Below are 23,799 nucleotides of genomic sequence, written 5' to 3'. Positions count from 1 at the left end.
TAATCTTCGGTGGTCAGACAATATGGTAGGTGATCTTCATATGATATGACAGCTGGATTCTCATTACATTCTTCAATCATAAGGAAAGAAACTTCAGCTGATTCTTGAGGTGCAAAAATGACAGTTCTATCATCTACCATAAATTCATCCAAAGGAACTGTTTCACTTACTTGAATGAAGATGTCATCTTGCTTTTCATGAACTGACTGAATTACCTCCTCATGCAGGCTTTGCATGCTGTCTTCTTCTGAAATGAGCTCTTCTCTTTCACCATCTTCAGCCATATAACAAATTTCAACCTGCTGATCTATAAAGCTGCTTACAAGACTGTCATCCTTTTCAGAAGAGGAAGAAGGTCCACCATCATCTTCTTGACCATGTGTGCACTGCAAATCTGCATTAACTTGAGCTGGAGCAAGACCTCTCAAGAGCTGATCTATCTCCTCTTCGGATAAAGGAGATAATGCCTTTTGTTTTCTTCTGCTCAAACAGTGATTGTCTTCATTGATTTCAAGTGAAGGAGTATACAGATTTTCCTCATACTGCTGATCCATTTCATGCAATTTCTGTTGATTGTCAAGAGGCGAAATTTTTTCATTTTCCACCATACTAAGATCTTGGTCCTGCTGCAAATTTTCATGATCGTCTCTATGGGAATCCTCTAGGTTCTCTTCATGTTGCTGAAATGGATTCTCATACAAAGCCTCCATGATCTCAACATCCATAAAATTATCATCTTCATAAAACTTCTCAAGGCTTTCAATAAAACTATAAGCATGCTTGCAACAGTCATGAACCAAATTTAATGATGGATAAGATGCTTGATATCTTTCAATGAACAAGACATGAAAATCCTTCAAACAGTAAATACAAGCAGGCGGCAAACTTTCATACCATGATTGAGCTTTACCTTCCAGAGTGGCCAAGAATATCTTCATCAAGCAATCCTCAGGAAAATCGATCTTGAATTTGCGAATATGCATATGAAATCTGACTAGATGTAAAGCAGCATCCTTCTTACCATCATCACTAAATGTAGGCAAATTCCTTGACCAATCTACCTTTGGAATTTTGTTTGGAAAACCAGGAATGTGATCTCGGCTCAAGGGAGCATATCTTCTTGCAATCTGATCCATCTTGAAAATCTCAAAGCTACTGATCTTCCTACAGTGAAGTCACCATGAAGCACAGGTTGCTGGATTTTTCAGTGAAAGGAGTCGCCAGTGAATGATTTCAGCCTTTCAAGTGTCTGATCGTTGTTCACCATCAACAATCAGATTTGAACTTGATACATGTACTGGGGTAAAGTGTCAATGAAGCGCTATGTTCACAAATCCCACGGAGATAGACTGAAGCGGCGTTTATCTACTTGCGCTGATGTAAAACAAGAGCGTTTTCGAAGGCTTCTGGCGTAACTTCAGGCTCCGTCTAAGACTTATGAAATAACACGACAATGAGCAAACGATTAATATGTTCTCCCCAGTATGGTCGCCACTATGTTAGCGCTTGGAATTCACCTAGGCTGAGATAGACAAACTCTCAAGGCTACATCAAACCATTTCACCTCGTAGCTAGCCCTACGAGGTATGAGAAGGCTCTCTCGGGTCAAATTCGATAGATCTTTCAATATGATTAGGCTGACCAATTAATAATAAAGATTTTAGGCTAGTAAATTGATAAGGGGGTTGATTTAATGATTTTTGGGGTTTTTGGTGGCAATTGGTGGAAGTGCAATTCAAGGTGCGGGGATTGAGCACAGTTTTCACAGGGGGATCTAAGGGGCAAGGTAGGAATGAGTGCTGATGCCTTAATCTGAGATGGATGATCAGAGATGATAGAGGAGAAGCTAAAGAGGGCAAACACACAATTCGAATCCTCTCTAGACAGTAGAAAACATTAAAATTGAACAAACTAAAAAGCTGAGCATGTCAAAACATGAGTTCAAACTTTACCACTTCATCTGTCCAATTTAGAAGCATAAGAGAGATGTGAAACACATAAACAAACTTACAAGAACATGTAGAGAACACACCATCAACAATCAGATCCACAAGAATCCTCAAAGATGTCTGTAAAACCCTGGCTTTCCTTGCCTTCAATTGCAGAAATAGATGCACAATATACAATGAAGCTTCCTTACACAAAAGTCCAACCCTGAAAATGAGAAGGAGAGAGCATAATATAGACCTCCTAGACCATCTAACTCCTTTCCCCACCTCTAGGGGTCGAGCTCAGCTTCCTAGGAGCAGTTTGAACTAATTCTAAACTAAGAACTAGAAAATAGGCAGCCCAACAACTTGCCTCTATTACTTAGCTAACTCATCCATGCATTAATTTTTCACTTTTTACATCATGGAAGCTTCTAGAAGGGTAAAGAAAGATAAAAACTACCAAAGTGCCATGAAAATATTACATTTATCCTTCATCTACAAGTAAAAATAGTCAACCATAGTCAAAACAGTGTTTTTTGACCAAAAATGTGAATTCTGGCAAATCTGGAAGTTCTGGTCGCGCCCCTGGAAGTTCTGGTCGCGCCCCTTCACAGCTGTTTTTGAGTGGGTTCCACTGGTCCAAATCAGGTGCAAGATGGCTCATTGGAAAGCTTGGCCTGTCTACTTTCCATCCCAAGTGGAATTTATGAATTTGGTGTTGATTTGACCCCTCAAAAACCATTTCTCCCAAGGTCACTTTCTGCAACTCAAAAAGTGGGCAGAAAGTCATTTTTTAGGTGTATTTTGAGCTTTTGGAGGCTCAAAACTCAAAATCAGGCTTCTCCCAAGTATTGGTAATTTTTCTTTTTGAATGCCCTTTCCAAAAATGCCAAGTTTGCAAAATTCCGAGCAGCCCTTCAAACTGGTCTCACCCGGGGTGAGACCAGTTCTTGGGAAAAACCTGTAATTGGCACAAAAAATTCACAAATGACAAAATTTTCTCCAAATTTCTTGAAATTTGGGCTGGGAGTCCCCAATCAAGTACCATGCTCAGTCAAAGAGGCTTTGGCCAAAATTTGGAGTGGATCGGGCGTTTTCCTTCGTTTTTGTGCTTTGGCCAACCGTCCTTGGAGCATCTTCGTTCTCGCCGGTATTTTTGACATTTCTCTCAAACCATGACACCTGTGTAAAAAGTGAAAGAGGTTTTTCTTCCTTGGCATGTTGTGGACAAAAACCTCTCTCAGTTTTGAAAAATTCATCTTTGATTGCTCAGAAACAGCTTTTGAGTGAAACTTGTCCCGATGTGTGAAACAAGGGATTTTGTCGAAATGGAGCGAAATGAAGGGGATAGAGGGCTTCTAAATTCTTGGGGAAATTTTTGGGAGTGGGGAGGGATGTTAGGAAGCAGGGGAAAGTGGAATCTCAGAGATTGAGTGAGGGGAAGGGGTCGAAAAGGACAAAACACAGGCCAAACCTAGAAAATTGCCATGTTGTAGCTAGAAACTAGGGTTTGTGCAAAAATGAGGAATTTGGCAGATCTAAGGGATGGGAAGTGTTTGATAAGGTACTTTAAGGATAGGGAAAGGTGTATGAACATCAGGAAACAAGTTTTGCCGGTGATTTGACCATCCAAGTGAAATTGCCTTCAAAACCCTAGGAGAGGGAAATGACCTTGCCTAGGTGCAACTGAAGCATGAAAAAGGTGTGAAATGACTCATTAGACACTGACATGATAATGAAAACCCTCTGAATGATGATAGGCTCAGCTGAATGATGACATGGACTGACATTTGGGCAAACCCTAGACCTAATGCCTAGTGACCAAATTTTGCTTGAAAACTCTTTGAAATGACAAAATTTGACCTTGACACTTTAAAATCACTTTGAAATAGCATATTTGATCACTGGAGGAAGGCTGGAAAGACTGAAACTAACAGATCCCTCATATATTTGATATATTTCTTAATGCGGGTAGAGTAGAATTTGGGTAGGTAGCTTCCAGGGGATATTTATTTATTTTGTAAGGGTTTCTTTGTATTATTCAATTGGTTAAAATCAACATCCTTAGCATCAACCTTGAATATCTGGGCATCCTAGGTATGAGAGGTCTTAGGGTAACTAAAATGGCCTACGCCGGCCTTGATTTGACTATAGGAGGGAGCGTCTCTCCCTCCTACTACATTGAACATTCCAATTTGAGTTAGAACTTGGTTAGTGTGATAATGGTAGCATGGTAGAGATGATTTATAGGTTTGCATTCCTATGGTTTTTATGTGCAGAGTAGGAGTCTTCATTCATTCATGTAATGAATTACAAGATTAGATGAATTCAAGTCTATGTTATTTATCTTGATACATATTTCTTACTTGCATTTAGTTATAACTTTTATTAGGAAAAAATTTCACCATTTCTTAGACATATGTTGTTTTTTATGAAAGAGGTTTTGTATAATATTAATTAATATGGAGTATTTTTTGCAACAATATTCATTAGTTTGTGCTTACAACTTGCATTTCTAAACTTTCAAATCAGTAATTAGAGGAACATGACATAAGAAGTCAAACATGTATACTAAAATTATAATTTTCTAAATTAAATATAATAGGGTTAGTTAAATAGATGATATTTTTAGTAATAGGAAAGTAATTCTGCACTTACAGTGGATGTGCTTCGTAATATTATGAACCTTGGGTTGATAAGATAAATGTTTCACAATCTATACAAATAAATAATTAAAAAAATTGTTGCCATTGCTCTGAAGCTTAAAATGGATTGATTCTTTTGGTTGTATTCTTTGATTTACTTGTATTTTCTTTTCAACACAAATACATATATAAAAACAATATTTTTCTTTTACATACATTCTTCAAAGTATTTGAATTTATCAGTACAAACACTTACAACAAGGAGGAGTGAATTCAGTAAGACGAGAGGTAAGAACCCATGCATTTACTTTAAATGGAGTCTTTAAAAATCATCTTCATGTTTATTTTGTATGCAGAAATTAATTAAACCTAGGTATAGTAGAGGTAGATTTTGAAAAATAGGCCCCACCATTCCAAATTAGGGGTGCTATAAGAACACCTCATTTCCTAATCCATTTGCAAGTAGGGAATCTTTACTAGCAATAAGAATTTAAAGATGCTAAATAATTTTTTGGGAAAAGGAGGACATGCAACTACAAGGATCTTCCTAACTTCTTGTTCTAAATTTAGAGATGAAATTAGAAATGGATCTATTTCTCAACAAGCAATAAAAGAGCAGAGTGTCCATGAGAAAATTCCACAAGAAGAAGATCCATAATTTTTTCTCAAGCATCCTTGCAAGCACGCAAAGGAGATCAAAGAGCCATGGACAACATTTTTTGGAGAGTAGACATTGGAGCTATACATTGAGGATTTTCTTATATTCTTGTCACCATATCCCTTGTGCATTCATGAGTGAAATGGAAAAACATAGAAGTCCATTATTGTGTAATAGAGGAAATGAGTCAATAATGAAATGACTACATTGAATCTTGGTTCTACACATTTTTCAACTAGTAGTACCAATCCACTCCTTAGTATTTATTAGCACCATTCCCACTAGAGAAGTTTGATTTTCATATATATATATATATATATATATATATATATATATATATATATATATATATATATATCTTAAAGTTAGGAAATGACTGGAAAAGTTTGCAATAAAATCAATATACAAAAGGAAGAACAAAAGAAAAAGTAAGTTTTATTGTGAAAACTAGTCTCTTGGCTCAATTAGATATGACCTTTGCTACAAAACTAGGAAACTAGCTAGCAAAGTTCATAAGAAAAAATATATTTGTATGGCCATCTTTGAGTTGCATTTATGTAATTCAATACAAATTACAGGAACATTAAGGATTTTGTGTATACTTTTAGAATTTTGGAAAAAGTAGAGAACAAAGACTTATTTATAAATTGGTCAATGTTCCAATTATTATGAGGAATAAAAATTACACTTCATTCGACAAAAATATTGATGCTTTTCATTATAGGGGTTGTAATATAGATCTTGTTTATCACTCCGAGATTGTTATGAAAAATATGTTTAAATGTTGGCGTTCAAAGGCCCAAGGATCAATTCAAGTTATATGTCAAAGATCATATCTAACGGAGCAATTAAAAACTATTTTCATTTTCCATGACTATAAGAAGTAGCTCCAACAATAAAAGGATTAACAATAACATATGTACCACTATTTTAACAAAAAGTGAAGGTTAGAGGCCCATTTCAATGCCATCAAGGAATAACCTCCTCTAGAATACAACATTGATGAAAATATTGTAGTAGGTCAATTTATTTTATTCAAATTTATCAAATTAGAATAACATTGAATAATTTATATATGCTTATTTCTAAAAATTCATATATCGACTTACTTATCAAAAGTCTTAAAAATTATTGGCATTCCCATGAATAATATATATATATATATATATATATATATATATATATATATATATATATATATATATATATAGATATAGATATATGTGAAATCAACCATATCATCCATCCTCTCACAACATAAATTTCTATCCCATCACCCCTTCTCATCATTTTCTCAATATGTTTAAACTACATGTTTTCATATTACATTGGCTAGAAGTAGCAAGCAAGAGTGCTCATTAGGGGAATTTTGAGGTCTAAAATGGGTTTCCTAAGGAAAATAATAAAATAATAGTTAAATAATAAATTAAGACTTATGAATTTTTAAAGAAATAGAAAGAAAATTGCATTTTTTTAATTGTATTTTTTGGCTTATCTCCTTATATATTTACTCAAATGTCAAGTCTAGACACCCGTTGGATGTAGAATTAAATTTCAAACCTAACGAGTACCCGCTATGCATACTTATGAGTATACCCATATCAAAAAAAAATGAAAATACATGAAAAGAGTGTGTTCAACATGCTTTCTTAGTATTTTCAAAAAATTTCGATGTGGGTCTACTCAGTAGTATGCACCCTAGGCACATGTTTGTTTCATGTATTTTCAAATCTTTCGATGTGGGCCTACTTATAATTATGCAGAGTGGGTACTTTTCATATTTGGAATTTAATCATGCATGCAATAGGTGTCTATACTTGATGTTTGAGTAAACCTATAAGGAGATAAACCAAAAAATACAATTGAAAAAAGAAATTTTCATCGTTTTCCTCCAAAATATTTACCCCTAGGGATGACATCATCATCTTGAATCCTATTGGTTCTTTTAAAGATAATTTTGTTAGTACATTTTTTTGTTTTAAGGCCCATTTTTTACCTCAAAATTCCCCTAATGCAGAGGACAACTAAAATAAAGCATGACTACAAAAAGAGTTGTGTGATATGAGACAATCAGATTTGAAAGTTCGGAAGCATATCACAAAATGCTATTAAATATTCAAAAAAGAGGGGTGTCTATAGTTATTTGCTAGGTTCCAAGGTCACCTAATGAAAATCCCAAAATATTTTAACAAAGAAGAGACATAGGTTGGAAATTTGCATGTACAGGTTACATAAGCTTCATTATCAATAATTACGAGACTACCAATGGAGGGAGAAATGTCATTCAAGAACAAAACATCAAATAAAAAGCATGTAATCCATTTCTAAGCTAGTCATGACAAAATATAGATTGGAGAAAAAGTATTTCTTGGACCTAGTTAGTGAACCCATGGTGAGATATTATGTTCTTTATTAAAAAAAAAACTAGTGAATGCTGGTTTAACATAGTTTTCTTGTATCATATATGACTCCTTCAACATCTCAAGGAAAAGAAACTACTCAACGTGTTATTTTGTTTGTTAAAAAGTCTAACTAAGATGATAAACGAGGTTCAAATACAACTAGGGAATGCCTTTAGAAATATGCATCACCATGCTCTAATTAGGTTAATCATTTTGAATGAATTACAAAACAAATTAAGGAATAGAATGGGATGGATTTCTAATCCAAAATGAGTTTGGTGAGGAGCTAGTTTCATAAGAACAATCAAATGAATTAGAGCATTTGCAAAATGAGGGTTTGAGCCTTGAAATTGAGGATATTGAACTTGCCATTCCAAAAATGTAATAGGAATCAAATTCCAAAGTAAGGTCCCCAACTCAAAGTAGGTTTACCTGGAGCATGAAAATGAAATTGCATGATGAGCGTTTTAAAGAAAAGACACTATCTTTGTAAATCCTCCAAAGAAGTCAAAGACATTCCATAATGATGCAAACCTTCCACAAAGTCTTGAGGTTGTTAATTATGAGTATAAGCTTTACGATTACTTAAAATCCTAAGAATATGAGGATGTAAAAACACAAACAACCTATAGAAAAATGCATGTACCTTCTTCAACTTCAAAATTTCAAAGGAAAGAAAGAACATTAAGAATTTAAAGAGAAATTTGAGGAAATGAAGTTGTTAGAATGATGTGTGAAAAGTGAAAATACTCAGCTAAAGGAACATGGCATTAAAATTAAGGAATAAAATGTAGGTTTACGAATTGAAACCCAATTTTTGAGGGACCTGGTTCTTAAGTGGTTTAAGGAAAAAAAGAATCTCAAGAAATAGAACAAGAAATTCAGTTGCAAAATTAAAATTTCAAAGACATGGTTCAAATGAGGAGATTGAAGAGACAAATTGGGAGTAGAATCAATTACAACTTAAACATTTTGATCAGGGTAGTAGAATAAGTTTTAGAAAACACAACCATATCATAATTGTTCCTCGAATTTTGAGATTTTGATATTTTCTTAATGACACACAAAACCTTTTTGATTTGAGTAAATTTTGAATCTTCATTTTGCCATCATTTATGCTGACAAATAAGCCCAAGTTGACATGCCTTTCCACTTTTTCGCCTTAAAAGAACCCATTTTTGAAAAACTATACATTATCAAATAATAAATTAAGCATATAGGGTAATAAGTTGTTCTTAATTATTTATTTTTAATTTGATTAAATAAATTGTTAGAATTGGTTTAATTAATTTAATATTTACAAGAATCGTTGTTGTAATTGATCGTTTGTTTACTTACTAGCCATAAGTCAAAGTCAACATTGTTATGTGGATGTAGTTTATGGTTTTCATAATATGGTAAAATTCCTATCAAGGTGTCTCATAAAGTATTAAAAGGCTTTCGTCAAAGTGTAGTCAATGTTGGACCTATAGAAGAGTGGATCCATTAATCACTACAAGAATCCTATAACAGCCACAAATCCTATAGTAGCCCACAAATATTATAATTGGTTGGGATTTTAGATAGTATCATCATCAACAACGAAATATTGACATAAGGAGCCAACTCATCAACCTAAGGCGATAAATTAATACCACAGATCATGACTTATTTTCATGTTAAATTTTGTAAGAAAGGGGATGGAACTTTGGCTTAGTAATTAGATTTCCTATTTCCAACAATTAGTTTCAATATGTGATTGAGTTATAGGTATAAGAGGATCTAGAAGCTAAATAAAAATCATTTTGTTATACTTGTCTTGTATTAAATGGTAAGAGGTAGGAAGATGAGGGGGGGATAGAGATTTTATGTAAAAAAACAGAGTACTGTGTGAACAAGTATCTTGTAAGCATTTTCGAGTTACAATGAATAAAGAGCTTTATGTTATTGAATGAGTATGTGCTTGATACTTAAGTTGCAACCATCTTGTGTGAACATATTGAATTAGGAGGGCCCTCTTCTTTTGTATGTATTGCAAATTCTTTTCCACTATCAATTGTTATAGATTATTAGTAGTAATTGCATATTGTTATTTGTTGTTTCAATGATAGTTGTTGTAGCCTACTTTTTAGTTACTTTAGTTGTGAATTTTAGTGTAAATATAGGTATAACTACCATAGGAGATGATTTCATTCAAATGCTAATTAAAAGAATCATTGAGGGTATGTCACCACATGATTCAATACAAATATTGAATAAATATGATTACCGGCATTTCTACCATTGTGGCTATAATGAATTGTATGATTAGAATAGTTCAAGCCTATGTAATTGATGGTGATAGATGTTTCTTCCTTGGGATCAATTATTGCTTTTCTTAAGACAATTGTTCACCATTTCTTAGTCATTAGTTATGTTTATGAAAGAGGTTTCTGTATAAAATTGATTAAGACATAATATATATGATAACAAAATTCATTAGTTGATGCTTACAACCTATATTACACTTTAAAATGGGTAATTCACATAGAAATTCAACTATATATGAGAAAATTATAATTTTCTGACTTAAATACAATAATATTAGTTAAATAAATATAATTTAAATCTATACTTACATAGAGTTAATAAGATAAATGTTTCATAATTTATACAAATAAATTATCTAACAATTCCATATTAAAATAATCACCAAAATAAAAACTTCAAATAATATATCTATTTATTTAACATTCACCACCTTGATACCTCCCACTTTCTCATAACCATACTCAATTTCTTAAAAGCATTTATATCTGAAATACTAATTTTTAAAAACATTTTTACACTAAAAATATATATAACATGTCTTATTACTTTTCTAAGAAATTACTATGTTTTTGTTGGGTAGCAAATGTTTACACATATTAAGATTTTTCTTTTAATTTTCCAAACCCTTCCCAATTTTCTCGGGATGTTTGCAACAATTTTAATAGTAAAATATAATTTCAAAAGCCATATCATTAAATAATACATAAATTTATCATAAACATCAACTCCTAGGAATATATTGTTTATAGGCTGTCATAGTAAATTATTTTTGGATGTTTATAAAGAAGATTTAGAGAATATTTTTTTAATTTAATAATTTTAGAATATTTTTAAATGATTAAGTTTAAAAGTTTATTTTATACTTTAGTATGATGTGAAAGGATCTCTGTATGTCATAAAATTGAAATTTTGTTAATATCAATCAAAATTAAAAAATAAAAAAATTTAAAATTAGAAAGAAGTAAATAATTATACAAAACATTTAAATATTATTGACTCATAAAAAAATTCACCTCAGAAAATTGAATCATTCTCCGCTCATGTTAGATCAGTATTTAAAATGAATCTACCCACATGATAAAAGGAAAGTGAAACAACTGATTTTATCTTTTTTTTAGAAATGGGAGGGGCTAGTTCCCTACATAAGCATTATGGGCCCTCTTTTTTACATATATTAGTACAAATACGTGTCAGAACATGCTGACAATGATCACATCGAAACAAATATCAAATTCCAGCATCGGGATCTCCATGGAGCATAATATACTGCAGCCTCAACTCTGCAGGACTCGATCGCAGTCAGGGACATGCAAACGAACCGCCCCGACCGTCGCATCCTGCGCTCACGTGCAATCAACTGATTTTATCCTTATCCTTTAAATGCCTGAAATAATCTAAAATTGCATTTCCAAAATCTACAATTAGATTAAATTCAAAACTCTATCCACACCAAAAACAAACCAACCAACCAACAGAATAAGAAATCCACTCAACATTATGCGAATAACAACTCCTTCCAGCCATGAATGACCGTCATCGAAATAGTTGCAGATCTGATGGTTGCAGATTACGTGTTGAATAGAAATGGTATTGATAGTTGCAGGTAAAGTGATGGCGATGGAGAGTAGGCCTCGGTTTCTCGGACGTACGATGCTCACTGTCAAGAAAGCACAACACAATCAACTCAAGATTCTGCTTCCTTGACCTGACCATGGTTCCTTGACCGACAATATTTTGGCTAGAAAACGTGATACTTACGGATAGAATGTTTAGTTGGTAAGAGGTATGAAGTTAGATTTTTTCACTGGAAGTCAAAGTTAGGTGTGAGATAGTTAGGAGGCCATTTTTATCTTATCCTAGATTTTGGAGATATTCGATAGAGAAAGGCAAAATCAAAATTTCACTTTCCTCACTCAAATTTTGAATTTTGTAACTATAATCTAGTTAAATTAGACTTTGAATTTTATAACTATAATCTAGTTAAATTCTAAAAAGAAAAATGAAAAGTATTAGACAAATTGTAAAATCACATTCCTTGAAACATGGACAAATTGTAAAATCATATTCATTGAAACAATACCCAATAAGGGTCAAACTGGGAGCCACACAACAGAAGTTATGCACCACAGGAAATACATATCTAGACCAAAGGACTTTCTATAGCCTAGAATGGACCTCAACAACCAGGGGATGGCTAAACATAATCTTTAAGTGGAAATTTTGTAACTTAATGGACTTATTCTTCCAAGCAAATTTGACAATCTGTTGTGAATATGATTAAATATTTTATTGTGACTGAATGGCTTCAGAAGAGTTTGGTTTACAGATGCATCCATGAAATGTCTATATAGAAACCCAAAATTGAACAATCGTAGAGAACAGTTTTCTAGAGAGCATAGGATGTGTGGCAAGAGGCATTAGAGTTGCACATCCTGCTATCCATCTGTTATTCACACATTATGGAGGAATGAAACCAAACAAGGAAATACATATGTTTTTTAGGGAATGATGCCCAAAATCATGTGGAAAAATGCCTTAGGCTAGATGTAGGAGTAGAGAAAAGTCCTTTTTCAAAACCTCCGAGCAGCAACAATTGTACAATTCAACATTCAATCTAGACATCTCGGTGGCTTTATGGTCGGTTCTTTGACTGCATTGATCTTTATTAATTCACCATAATTTTTTAACAAATGAATGACTTTTAAATCATGTGTTATTAATAGGTAAATTATTTTGTTTATATTTTATTAGATAGTTCGTCACAACAAATCTATTAAAATAAATTGAAATTCACATTATGAAGAGTCAATTTTTTTGGATTAGAGATTTGTTATTACTGATTTTGTTGTTTATGCATGCAATAAATAAAAAGTTGAAAATAGAGAATAATGAAATACAGACACAAACTAATCACAATGAACACCAAGATATGTTTCATGAAACCATATCAGAAGGAAACTTAGTTGGAAGGTAAGGTTTCTTTTGTCTAGAGTTGAAATAATACAAATACAAAAGAGTTGACACTCTTTATGGAGTTTCTTGAGATTTGTGGCACATGGGTTGCTACATAGTATAGACCCCCTATGTTTTTCACTCTCTCTATCCACTCTCAGCTACTCTGTTGTACTATGGAAGGAAATGCACTTAAATAATATTGACCCTGTTTTCCTCTTAGTGGCCCAATTATAACACAACTCGATGGCTAAATAGGGGTTAACTTTTACACCAACTCTCAGCTAGAGTTACAAATTTCACTCTTCTATATCTCTCTTCGTAGTCTTCATGTGGGTAGCCCCCTTTCCATGAATAATGGGGTCTGATGTGACATCCTCTATGGTGGTCAAGCATGATAGGTCAACTTCTGGGAGTCATAACTAATTTGCATTTGGACTCTAATTGATGTATTTCTTGCACTGTTGGAAAGGTCCATGAGTGTAGAATAGTACCAAAAATTCTGATGTTTAAGTAGAAAATTTCCACCCACAAAAAATTTCATTTAAGGCCTCAAGATGGACCTAGGCTGTTTCAAACCCTAATTCTCCAGTCAGGCTCCCGTTGATAAAACTACTCATGTAAGTTGAGTCCTTCAATTTTTCCACTATGAAACAATTGAGATGGAGGAAAAATTATATATTTCTCCAATCTGGATTAGTGACATTCTCACTAGCTCATGGCTTCTGTTGTTTCTTCAATGGTTTCTCAGATTTATTAGATCTACACAATAGTTCTCTTTAGAGAATCATAGAGTTTTCATATCATCTGTGTTCCTATGGGATTGGTGAGAGAATACAACTCTATGATTTCTTCACAGTTTAAAGTCACTCATAGATCACTACGATAAGTGTATCATGCCCTTAAGACTAAAGGATCTCTCATACCATGTAAAGTAATAAAATGCATGAGACTGTTGGGAACAAGTTCCCCCAAGGACAGTTTTGGGGCTAAAAGCCCATGTTTTGGGACGAATATTGTAATAAAGTTGTAAAGTCTTCGCATTTTGTGGTCGCGGAGCGCGAAGGTGTCATGATTCATAAAGGGTTGTCCACCCTTATTTTGTAAAGTGTAAAGTCAGCTGTAAAGATCCACCCATGGTCAGCGAACCATGGGATTGTATAAAAAGGAGCTAAGTAAGTAAGCTCTAAGAAGAAAAAAGTATTTAGAAGATAGCAAAGAATGAAGTGACAAGTATTGGTAGAGAAGTTTAAGTGTTTCGGGTCTTAGTGTAGGTAGAGGCTCTGCAGCTGAGTGCGTAGAGGCCTAGGGTGGAAGTCTGCAGCCAAGTGCGTAGACCCCTGCAGCTAAGTGCGCGGACCCTGCAGCTGTGTGCGCAAGGCGGATAGAGTTTGTATTAAACTGAAGATGTCAATAAAGAGAAGTATTCTACAAATTTTGTGTATTTATTTCCTGTTACTGCATCTAGTTATATTGCGTTTTGGGTTTAATTTACAATGTTTATGTGATGCGCGAATATATGTGATTATATTGGTTAATTGAACACAAGTAAGAATAACAGTTTACGCGGAACTAACTGTGATTGTTTAGTAAGATAAGTAAACACTTAAGATAACTTGGATACCTGTACAATATGCTGTCATAGCAGTGCGAAAATACCTAGACTACGGGTTAAGGCTGCGCAAAGGTCAATCGTACACCTTCATAGAGGTATTGAAGGCCGAAATAAAGGGCTAGACTGATAGAGGCCTAAATCTTAGTGACCTGCGTGAAAGTAGGAACGGAGGGTATAAATCGACATCACGACCATCTTAGGGTGCAGAAACTTGGTTCCAACATCCCTCGATACTGATTTGGGTGAGTCTTTGGTCCGCGCTCCACAGGTTGATGCCGAAAGGGCTAGTAGTGTAGGGATTTGTTTGACTAACTAACGCTAAACCTGGGTCAGGCCCCACAAAGCCAATAAATGGTTCCGTGATTTGTGTCAAAGGACTGACAGGCCATCGCAAAGGGATGAGCTGCCCCTGAATCCACATATGGCATTACAACCCTTTGAGAAATGGGCGATAAATTTTGTGGGACCTATTTAGCCCCAAGGGAAGAAGACGGGAGCGTGGTACATTATCACCACGACTGATTATTTGACTCGATGGGTGAAGGCACATCCTGTGAAAGACTGCATAGGCGCAACCACTATGAAGTTTCTCTTTCAGTATGTACTAACGCAATTTGGGTGTCCAAAGATTTTATTGAGTGATCGCGGTATGCACTTTTTGAATGAAACAATCAACGCACTGATGGAGGAATTTCAGGTCTATCACCAGAAAAGCATGCCTTATCACCCACAGGCTAATGGGATGGTGGAAGCATTCAATAAGGTGATGGAGAATGTGCTAAACAAGGTTTTAAATGCTCAGCGAAGTGATTGGGACCTACACATACCCGCAGTACTATGGGCCTATCAGATGACATGCAAAAAGTTGACTGGATAGACACCCTTTAGGCCTTTGTATGGTGTCAAAGCAGTGACTCCCATGGAATACATTGTGCCTAGTCTGCACATAGCAGCACTCACAGGTATGAAGGATCGCGGAGCCCTAGAAGAGAGGCTTGCGCAGCTGGTTGAGCTTGAGGAAGAGAGATTTCTAGCTGGATTTCACCAACAAGTCCAAAAGTAGCGTGAAAAAGCATGGCATGATCGGCACATTAAGTTGTGCACCTTTAAGGTAAATGATTTGGTTTTGTTATATGACAACAAGTTTGATAAATTTCCAGGGAAATTCAGAATGCACTGGTTAGGGCCCTATGTCATTAAGGATGATGGTGGAGCAGCGTAGTTGGTTAAATTGAATGGAGATCCCTTACCAAGAAAGGTGAATGGCAGCCAATTGAAGCTATACACTAGTGATCCGACTAGGTGACTATACAAGGGTAGCATAGTCTTAGTGCTCTAAGCAGCTGAAAGGAGGCGCAGGACTATAAACGACACTACCCAGGTTGGGGAATTGCACGACTGGGGGATTGTGCGGGACGACGAAATTTCACAGGGTTCGCAACAACGCAAAGGGAGTTGCGCTACCCAGGGAGAGGTCATGCAGGTCAACCGAAAAGTGACCATTAAAGTCACTATTCATGATTTGACGGTAGAAATGCGGCCAAATGGAGCAGGCGGCCGACATTTAAGATGAAATTTATGGGTAATATCCTTGGAAATCTACCGCCAATCCGGCATTAATGAACCGAATGTGGGGGGAGTGGTTGGATTTGAATTCAAAATGCCCTATAAATCACAGGTGGCTGCCCAACGAAAAATGCTTGACATTTTGAGAATTGAGTTGTCGAGCTCTTAGGCGCACATGAACCATGAATTCTTTGAAGCTCTAATAGCAATTTCGACATTTGAGCAATTACCAAAGGAGACATAAGAACTGTTGAATAATGTCATGTCGACACCAGTAGAAACCATAGATATTAGGGAAGCAGTGACAGCCGAGGGGGTTGTGCTGGAAGTTGTTAGGGAGGCAGAGGGAGCTGCTCCAGAGGTTGCAGAAGTATTAGCTAAAGTTCCCAAATCACCATGGACACCTAGACCGAAGCCGACCCCAACCAAGGAGAGTGCGAAGGATAAAAAGGGAAAGCAGGCTGCGATACCGGTGCGCGCATCGCCTAGAAGAAACCCACTGAAGGACAAGCCCATTGCACAGGAAAAGGGCAAAGCCATTAACCTAGAGCTAGAGGAGGAAGAAATTGAAGACATCCTGATGGATGATGAGAACTTGGGGATAGAAATGGAGGAAGTCGAAGTCCAGGGTGCTGATCCTATCACTAAGTTGCCCAAGTACATCCCTCAGCACAAGGGCAAGACCAAGGTGCCAACGGACATTGACGAGAGCAAGGTCCCCTTGCAAACCCCTCTACTGCTGGACAAAATTGTCTTTGAAGGACCGTGCTTGGGGCGGGTTCCTCTGTTAAAACTAGAAGATTGGGACTTAGCTGACCATGAGAAGTTCCCGCACTTAGTGATAAAGCAGCTAATGCGCCACATTATTGATACAACCACCAGGATGACTACATTGGAACCGTGGAAGTGGCCCAAGGGAGTAGACAAGGCAGGTCTACTCAACCTGTTATGGGTGTCGCACTACAATTGCACCCCCATTACAGTACTGGTCATCAAGCCATTGCTATGCTTGGTGAACGATGGGTGTCTGTGGCTAGAGGAGCCAATACCCATCACCAACAGATTGATCCAAAGGATCACACGACTGCCCTTCACAGGAGAAAATCTGGCCATGATGTTTGGCGGAAAAGGTGGTGAGCAGGCCCTCGTGGAGGCCATAAAGGAGAAACTCAAACTCGTAAAGAAGCCGCGAGGCTATGCCATCTCAAGTATCAGTGACCTAACAGTCAAGGTGGCCATGCAAATTTTGGTAGGAAAGGTTATGAGGAAGTGTCGCGCAGATGAAGTGCCAACACCAGTCGTTGCTCTTGCAGCCCAATGCATCGAAGGAGTCTAGTTTAATTGGGCACACTATCTCTGCAGTGAGTTCCTTGCGAACTTCCACGAGGCATAGGAGCTCAGCAAGACTTTCCACTATGTGTGGCTCTTGTTGTCTATTGTGCTGGTAGCCTAGGAGCTGCCGGAAGATAGTCAATTCCCCTCGGTCACGCTAGACCTGCCAGAAGCAGCGAAGTACGCTTCGCTGTGGGTGACCAAGGATGCTCAACGCATCAAAGACAAGATCTTCTGGATCTTGATGGAAATGAACATCTGCATGGCTATTAATCGCAAACCGTGGTTTTCACCTACTGTGTTTGCCAACCTGCAGGGGTACGCGGAGTTCAAGGCAGACTTTCACCATATGTTAATCAGGGCACGAAGGACCATGCGCAGACATGGTATGACTTGCCTTACTTGGAAATGGACAACGTAATTGATGCAGTCCTTAATCGATGGCTGGTAGAGTGGCGCACTACCTCAGACTTGGCGATGGGGGCGAGCAAGTCTGCCGCGCAGCGCAAAAAGGAGGAGGCCAAGCTCAAGATGGCATAGCTAGCCAAGAAGAGGAAGAAGGAGGCCGCTGACAAGGACCAGGGGGAGCGCCATGCCGCCCAGCAGATGAAAAAGCAGACAGGTGAAACAGAGCGTGGCTCTTACAAAGGCGCGAGGTCACCTTGGCCCGAAATAGAGGAAGAAATAGACGAGCAAACAGAGCAACACGACGCAGAAATGCAGGCGACATCGGCCTGCATCAAGTGTCCAATGGAACAAGAGAAAGGAGGGTCGAGGAAGAAATCCAAGGCCAATAAGGCATCGCTAGACCCAATCACCCTCATAGAGGGCAATTTGCATGATATTGGAGACACGGTGCAGGATGTCACCGTGGAGGCCCGACAACAATTTGAACAGCAACAACAACTACTATTGGGGGCCATCCAGACAGGTTTGCACGGTGTCCACCAGCCTCGCTATTATCACTTCAGAAGCTGCTGAGATGTTGCGTGCAAAGGTCTCCAGCACAATAGTGCTACTGGATGGAGCACTGACCATAAAGAATGAAGCTGAGAGGCCCACTGTCAGCGCCCTCAAGGGAGTGGGGTTGAACTTGGCAGCGCTCCCTGGTGAGGCACTCCACCTATTGCAGGATGGAGTGATCGCAGAGTTGAGGGCCTGTGAACACCACACTTTACAGGTGATCAGTGAGCAGAGGATTAATAATGAATAGATGGCTCTACAACGAGACTCTGCCATTGCTACCATGACCAAAGTAACTGACTGAAACAAGTGCATAGTTCAATTCGTGGAGGAGGCATGACGAATGGTCCCAGAGTTGGCCATTCTTGAGGAAGAACCAGTCGAGGTGCACGTCCGCAAGCTTGCTACAGGGGTGCGCGATGCTCGCACAGAGATGGCTAAGGTTCAGCTAGAGTTGAACCTACAGATTGCAGATTTACAGTTGAAGGCCCAACCTTCAACTCCACTAGAAGTAAAGGAGCAGCGTGCAATCGTTGTCACAGAGGCGATAGTGGCGGTAGACAGTGCAGTAGCAGACTACACACAACTTTTTGAATAGTCGTTCGAGGTCCTAACGAGCCTGTAGGAGGACCCTAATGTACAGCGGCTGGAGATAGAAGCGCGAGAACTACAGCAGCGCTATGACGAAGTAAAAGGCATAGTGTGAACCGTCGCTCTCACACAGAGACTGGCAAAGCTGCAGGAGGCCAAACAATTGAAAGAACAGGTAGATGTAGCACAACACAAGGAGGCAGTGTTGAAGGCACGCTTGAAGCCCTAGTTGGATGAGGCTTATGCAATCACAACCTCTATTGAAGGAAAGCTTACGAATCTGCAAGCAACTCAGCAGAAGCTTCAGGCTGACAGTTCAGGACCAGCGACTGAGAAGTTGGTTGAAGATGGGATCAACAAAAGGCCAAAAGGTTTAAATAATTTTTTGTAAACACATGGAAATTTTACTTGTCAAAGGAGGAACATGTTGTTATCACAATGAGACAAAAGATGAGCTTGAGATACAAACATCTACTCAAAGGGTCAGAACCACAACAACTTCTAGAGTTCGACATTGGCTTTTGTCTCAACAAGAGAATTTATAGAATTGATCCATCATCTATACATGGTCTAGGACTATTTTCTATGGATGGTAGACAAGTCAAATATAATTTAATAATTGAATTGATGGAGTATGTTTAACTAATTTAGAACTATGGACTTTGGATAAGGGAGGAATAATATAAGAAAAATGATGTATGTAGTTTCCATAAACTATATACAACTAAAAGAGACTAATCAAAATAAAGGAGCGACTCTCTCTCTCTCTCTCTCTCTCTCTCGATATATATATATATATATATATATATATATATATATATATATATATATATATATATATATATCTATATATATATATATATATATATATATATATATATATATTACAAAAACAATTAGGAAATATTGTAGGGATTATAAATAGTAAATGGCTTGGGATAGTGAGGAATCCACATAGTTGTATGTTTTAAAGGGTGTGAAGGAATCACAGTGTTATATGCAATAAAAACAACACTAACCATGGGTGAAATTGTTGATAAATTATGATTTAAATCAAACAAAAGTAAGCCCTACTATCATGGGCTAATTAATTGTATTCTTTACATATCTAATCCATAGATGTTTTTTTTTATTATTATCTTGAACCATTTTAATATCTCATATTGCTTATTTTGATGTAATTAACGTTATTTTGAGTATTTTAGTAGGACGATTGCAAGTAAGCACCCATGTATTTAGTAGAGGAACCTATAGAATCTTAAATATTTTTAATATCTTGGAGATTTTTCATAGTGCATAATTTTTTTATTAATGCTATATTCAACTTTACATATTGTTTGTTGATAGCACCCATGATCCTGTCATGGGTGATGACAATGACTTGTTCAGTGACCCAAACACACTGACCACTATTAAAAATGGGTGTCAAAAATAATAACAAAGAATTGCTTGCATTATTTAACTCCATCTCAAAGGATGTTATTATTTGGCATAACATTTTGATCAAAAGACTCAAATGATACAAAATATGCATTAACTTTTAACTTGATTAATTGCTCATAAAATTCCTTTGCTTGGCATAGGATTGTTTGAGAGCTCTTGAGCTCGTGCCTCATGAGGATGGTGTTATCATTAGCCACATGAAACTACACAATCACATCCACCAAGAGAATCATTTTACACCAAGAAATACATAGAGTACTTCTCAATTTAATAGTAAAAGCAAGACTTGTGGGTGGATCGACTTATCAAGTTCTTATTGGTATTAAATCTACATGATGAATTGTAGTTATCATTCATTTCAACTGAAATGTTGTTATGTGAGTTGCTTAATGGACTAGTTTTATAATTGATCCTATTACTTGTATATAAATGTTTAGGTTAAAAATTTCATGTAGAAAATGTACATTAAGTGGTAATGGAGCCTATTTTTGCGCAATTTGATTGCATGTCTTTGTCATTGTATTAAATGGTATCAAAACCCAACATTTTTATAACTAATAAGAATAGGAAGACCATTGTGAATAAGAGATACGTTGGTAATATTATTCTTGGGAAGTCATAGAAAATTTTTCCTCTTAGTTGGAAAGTTATATCATTGAGAGAGAATACAATTAGAGCCTTGAAATGAAGAAGAAAGCATAACGGTTTGTTAGTGTAATGCCAAACATGATATAATACACAATAATTGTGGAAATGAAATTGCAACTCCAGCCCACGAGGCTTTGGATTGACGGTGAATGAGTGCATTGTTAAGGCACTCCTTGCGATAGGTAACTGGTTCAAATCCCCCGTGGGTGCTTACCTACCAAAAAAAAATTTGCAACTCCAGTTATTTGTTGAGAAGTGGTTATGAGTGACTTGCTATAGAATTTCAAATGGAGTATTGGTAGGTGTGGTGATACAATTGTAGAATTAAATATGGAGGATAGAGAATAAGACATCAAAGATAATAAAAAAGGAAATGATAGGGACAATTCTCCATAAAACTAGAAAGAGAGGAAGATATAGAAGATTGGATACTAATGTTGAGATGATATTGTTGAATGATTGTAGGGAATCATTGAAAGACTATATGTTTTTGGAGACTATGAAACAAGGAATAATTGTTTCCAATATGAATTACAACAATGATAACAATGAAAGATAATCCATGAGAGGAGACCTAGAAAAAGAGGGTGAACCCAAAAAAGGATAGCTTAGAAAATTCTCTAGCTTTAAAAGAAGACCAAGATTGATATGCATAGGACCAAGACTAGAATCCTAAACCTAAAGAAGTGTTTAGATCAACAAAATGAAAAAAATATTGACTTCAACCAATTATTAAATATCCTATTGGAGTGGAATCATGTGCCTCTTTATGAGATTATAGTCTACAATTAGAAAAATACTTTGAAGGAAGGGTAAATATATGAAGTTGGGAGATCATGTTCGAAAGACTAAAAGTAAATTTATTCTCATTGGTTACGCTTTGATGTTGTTTAAAAAATTAAAAACTTAATACAAATGGATATCTTTGTCAAAGATTACAATAAAAGAATTGTATAGGATGTAAAAATTATAAAGGATATTACAAGGTATTGATCATATGGATATCTTTATCAAAGATTACAATAAAGAATTGTATAGGATGGAAAAATTATAAAGGATATTACAAGGTATTGATCATATTAGAACATCATATAATTTTTCATCTATCTTAGTACTTGTTGGGTGGAAATATTGGAGGAATTTCCTAGTAGGGCCCATTTTAGTGGTAAGCCCTAGTTTGGAAAATTGGGGTTTGGAAACCTTTAAGAACCATTTTGAAGCATCAAGTGATTTTTTTTATAGTTACGACATCCATAACTTATATTCACACCCTTGCAATTTTTCTACACATTTGTTGCACATAGTGTTTTTATTAATGACAACAAGTGGCATTGATGTCAAAGGATATTCCTAAGGAAGCAACAATACCATATATGAAGTAGTATGACAACTTGGCATCTTGAATGCCATCATCCATTGACGTCAAAGAGGTTTCAAGTTTATTTAGTTTTTTTATGAACTTATGGTATCCTAATAAGCCTATGGATAGTATGGTTGGATAGTCTTCGTCGATACCTTTCCAACGGCATATCACACTCTGAAAAATCCTCCTAAATGAGAAGTTAGGGCCATTTGAAAAATATCAATAGTAGAGGACCCCAACTATGGGGGGAATCCAAAATCACCAAATTTGTTAAATAGTTTGCATCTTTAGGGAGTATCTATGGGTATGTGATCTAATATATGATAAATAGCGATGAACGTTGCATGAAATTTAAAAACATTAAAGTTCGAGCATGTTTTCTTAGATCGAACAAATCTAACAACCAGACGAGAAATTGGATGGTGGGTATCTTATCAACTTTTTTGAGGATTATTTAGGGGCACTGACCTATCCCATAGTGACACATGGAGCCTATCATGGGCCACCATGTGGCATGATGATTTCATGGTGACATTAGCATGCTAAGGACCATTGAAACCTAGGAGCAGGTCATGGGGGATGGTCATATGATCTCCTAAGGGTTAGGCCTAAAAATCCAGGGAAAAAGTTAGGGGCAAGGTCACAACTTTGACAGTCACATGGTTGGCTTGGTGAAAATATAATGGTTGAAACTCTAGGATTGGCTGCACGTCCACCGACCCATGGTTAACTCCCATGCGTTTTGGTCCACCGAGTGCATATATAAATACACATGTCTTGGAGGAGAAAGGAATGAATTCCTTTCTCATTGAGAGGGAGCGTTGAAAATATCAACAAGAAATGTTAAAAATAGCATCTAGAAATTCCAATTTGATTTTTCCTTGAATTAAATTGTAATTCTTTTCTCATAAAAACTTGTAATAGTTAACTAAGTTAAGTTGACTTAGTTAACTTAGGAATTTCGAGTTGGAAGTCTATTTGGAAGTCATGTAAGTGTTCTCCCTAAATTTTAGGGGTCCAGTATGAGTTTAGATTGAGTTGTAATTAGATAGCTCAGTTTACTGAATTATAGTCAGTTAAACTAGTTCTAATTGTTTTTTGAACTAGTAGAGGATTCGTAGTGAGTTACTGCACTAGTGCATCCACAAGTTCTACTCCAGATAACTAAAGATTCACTCATGATAAACTCATGCATGTTAGTTTAGAGAAAGACCCATTTGAGACTGGAGTGTAAGGGCAGTGTACTATCAGTTGTATGATGATCCGAGTTGTACAAGTCATGCATGCAATTAATTGAGGACCTATGTTTGGATTGTGTTGTTATAGAGTGAATATTTCCATTTAAATATGAGCTAATTCTCTCAGGAATTGTGCAAGGAATTAGAAGCTTGGAGGCTTGGA

Source organism: Pinus tabuliformis, chromosome 9 (genome assembly GCF_031772625.1).
Source record: "Pinus tabuliformis cultivar Carrire ecotype Pingquan chromosome 9, CPIR1, whole genome shotgun sequence".
Taxonomy (NCBI): Eukaryota; Viridiplantae; Streptophyta; class Pinopsida; order Pinales; family Pinaceae; genus Pinus; species Pinus tabuliformis.
Note: the sequence above shows the minus strand (reverse complement) of the source record.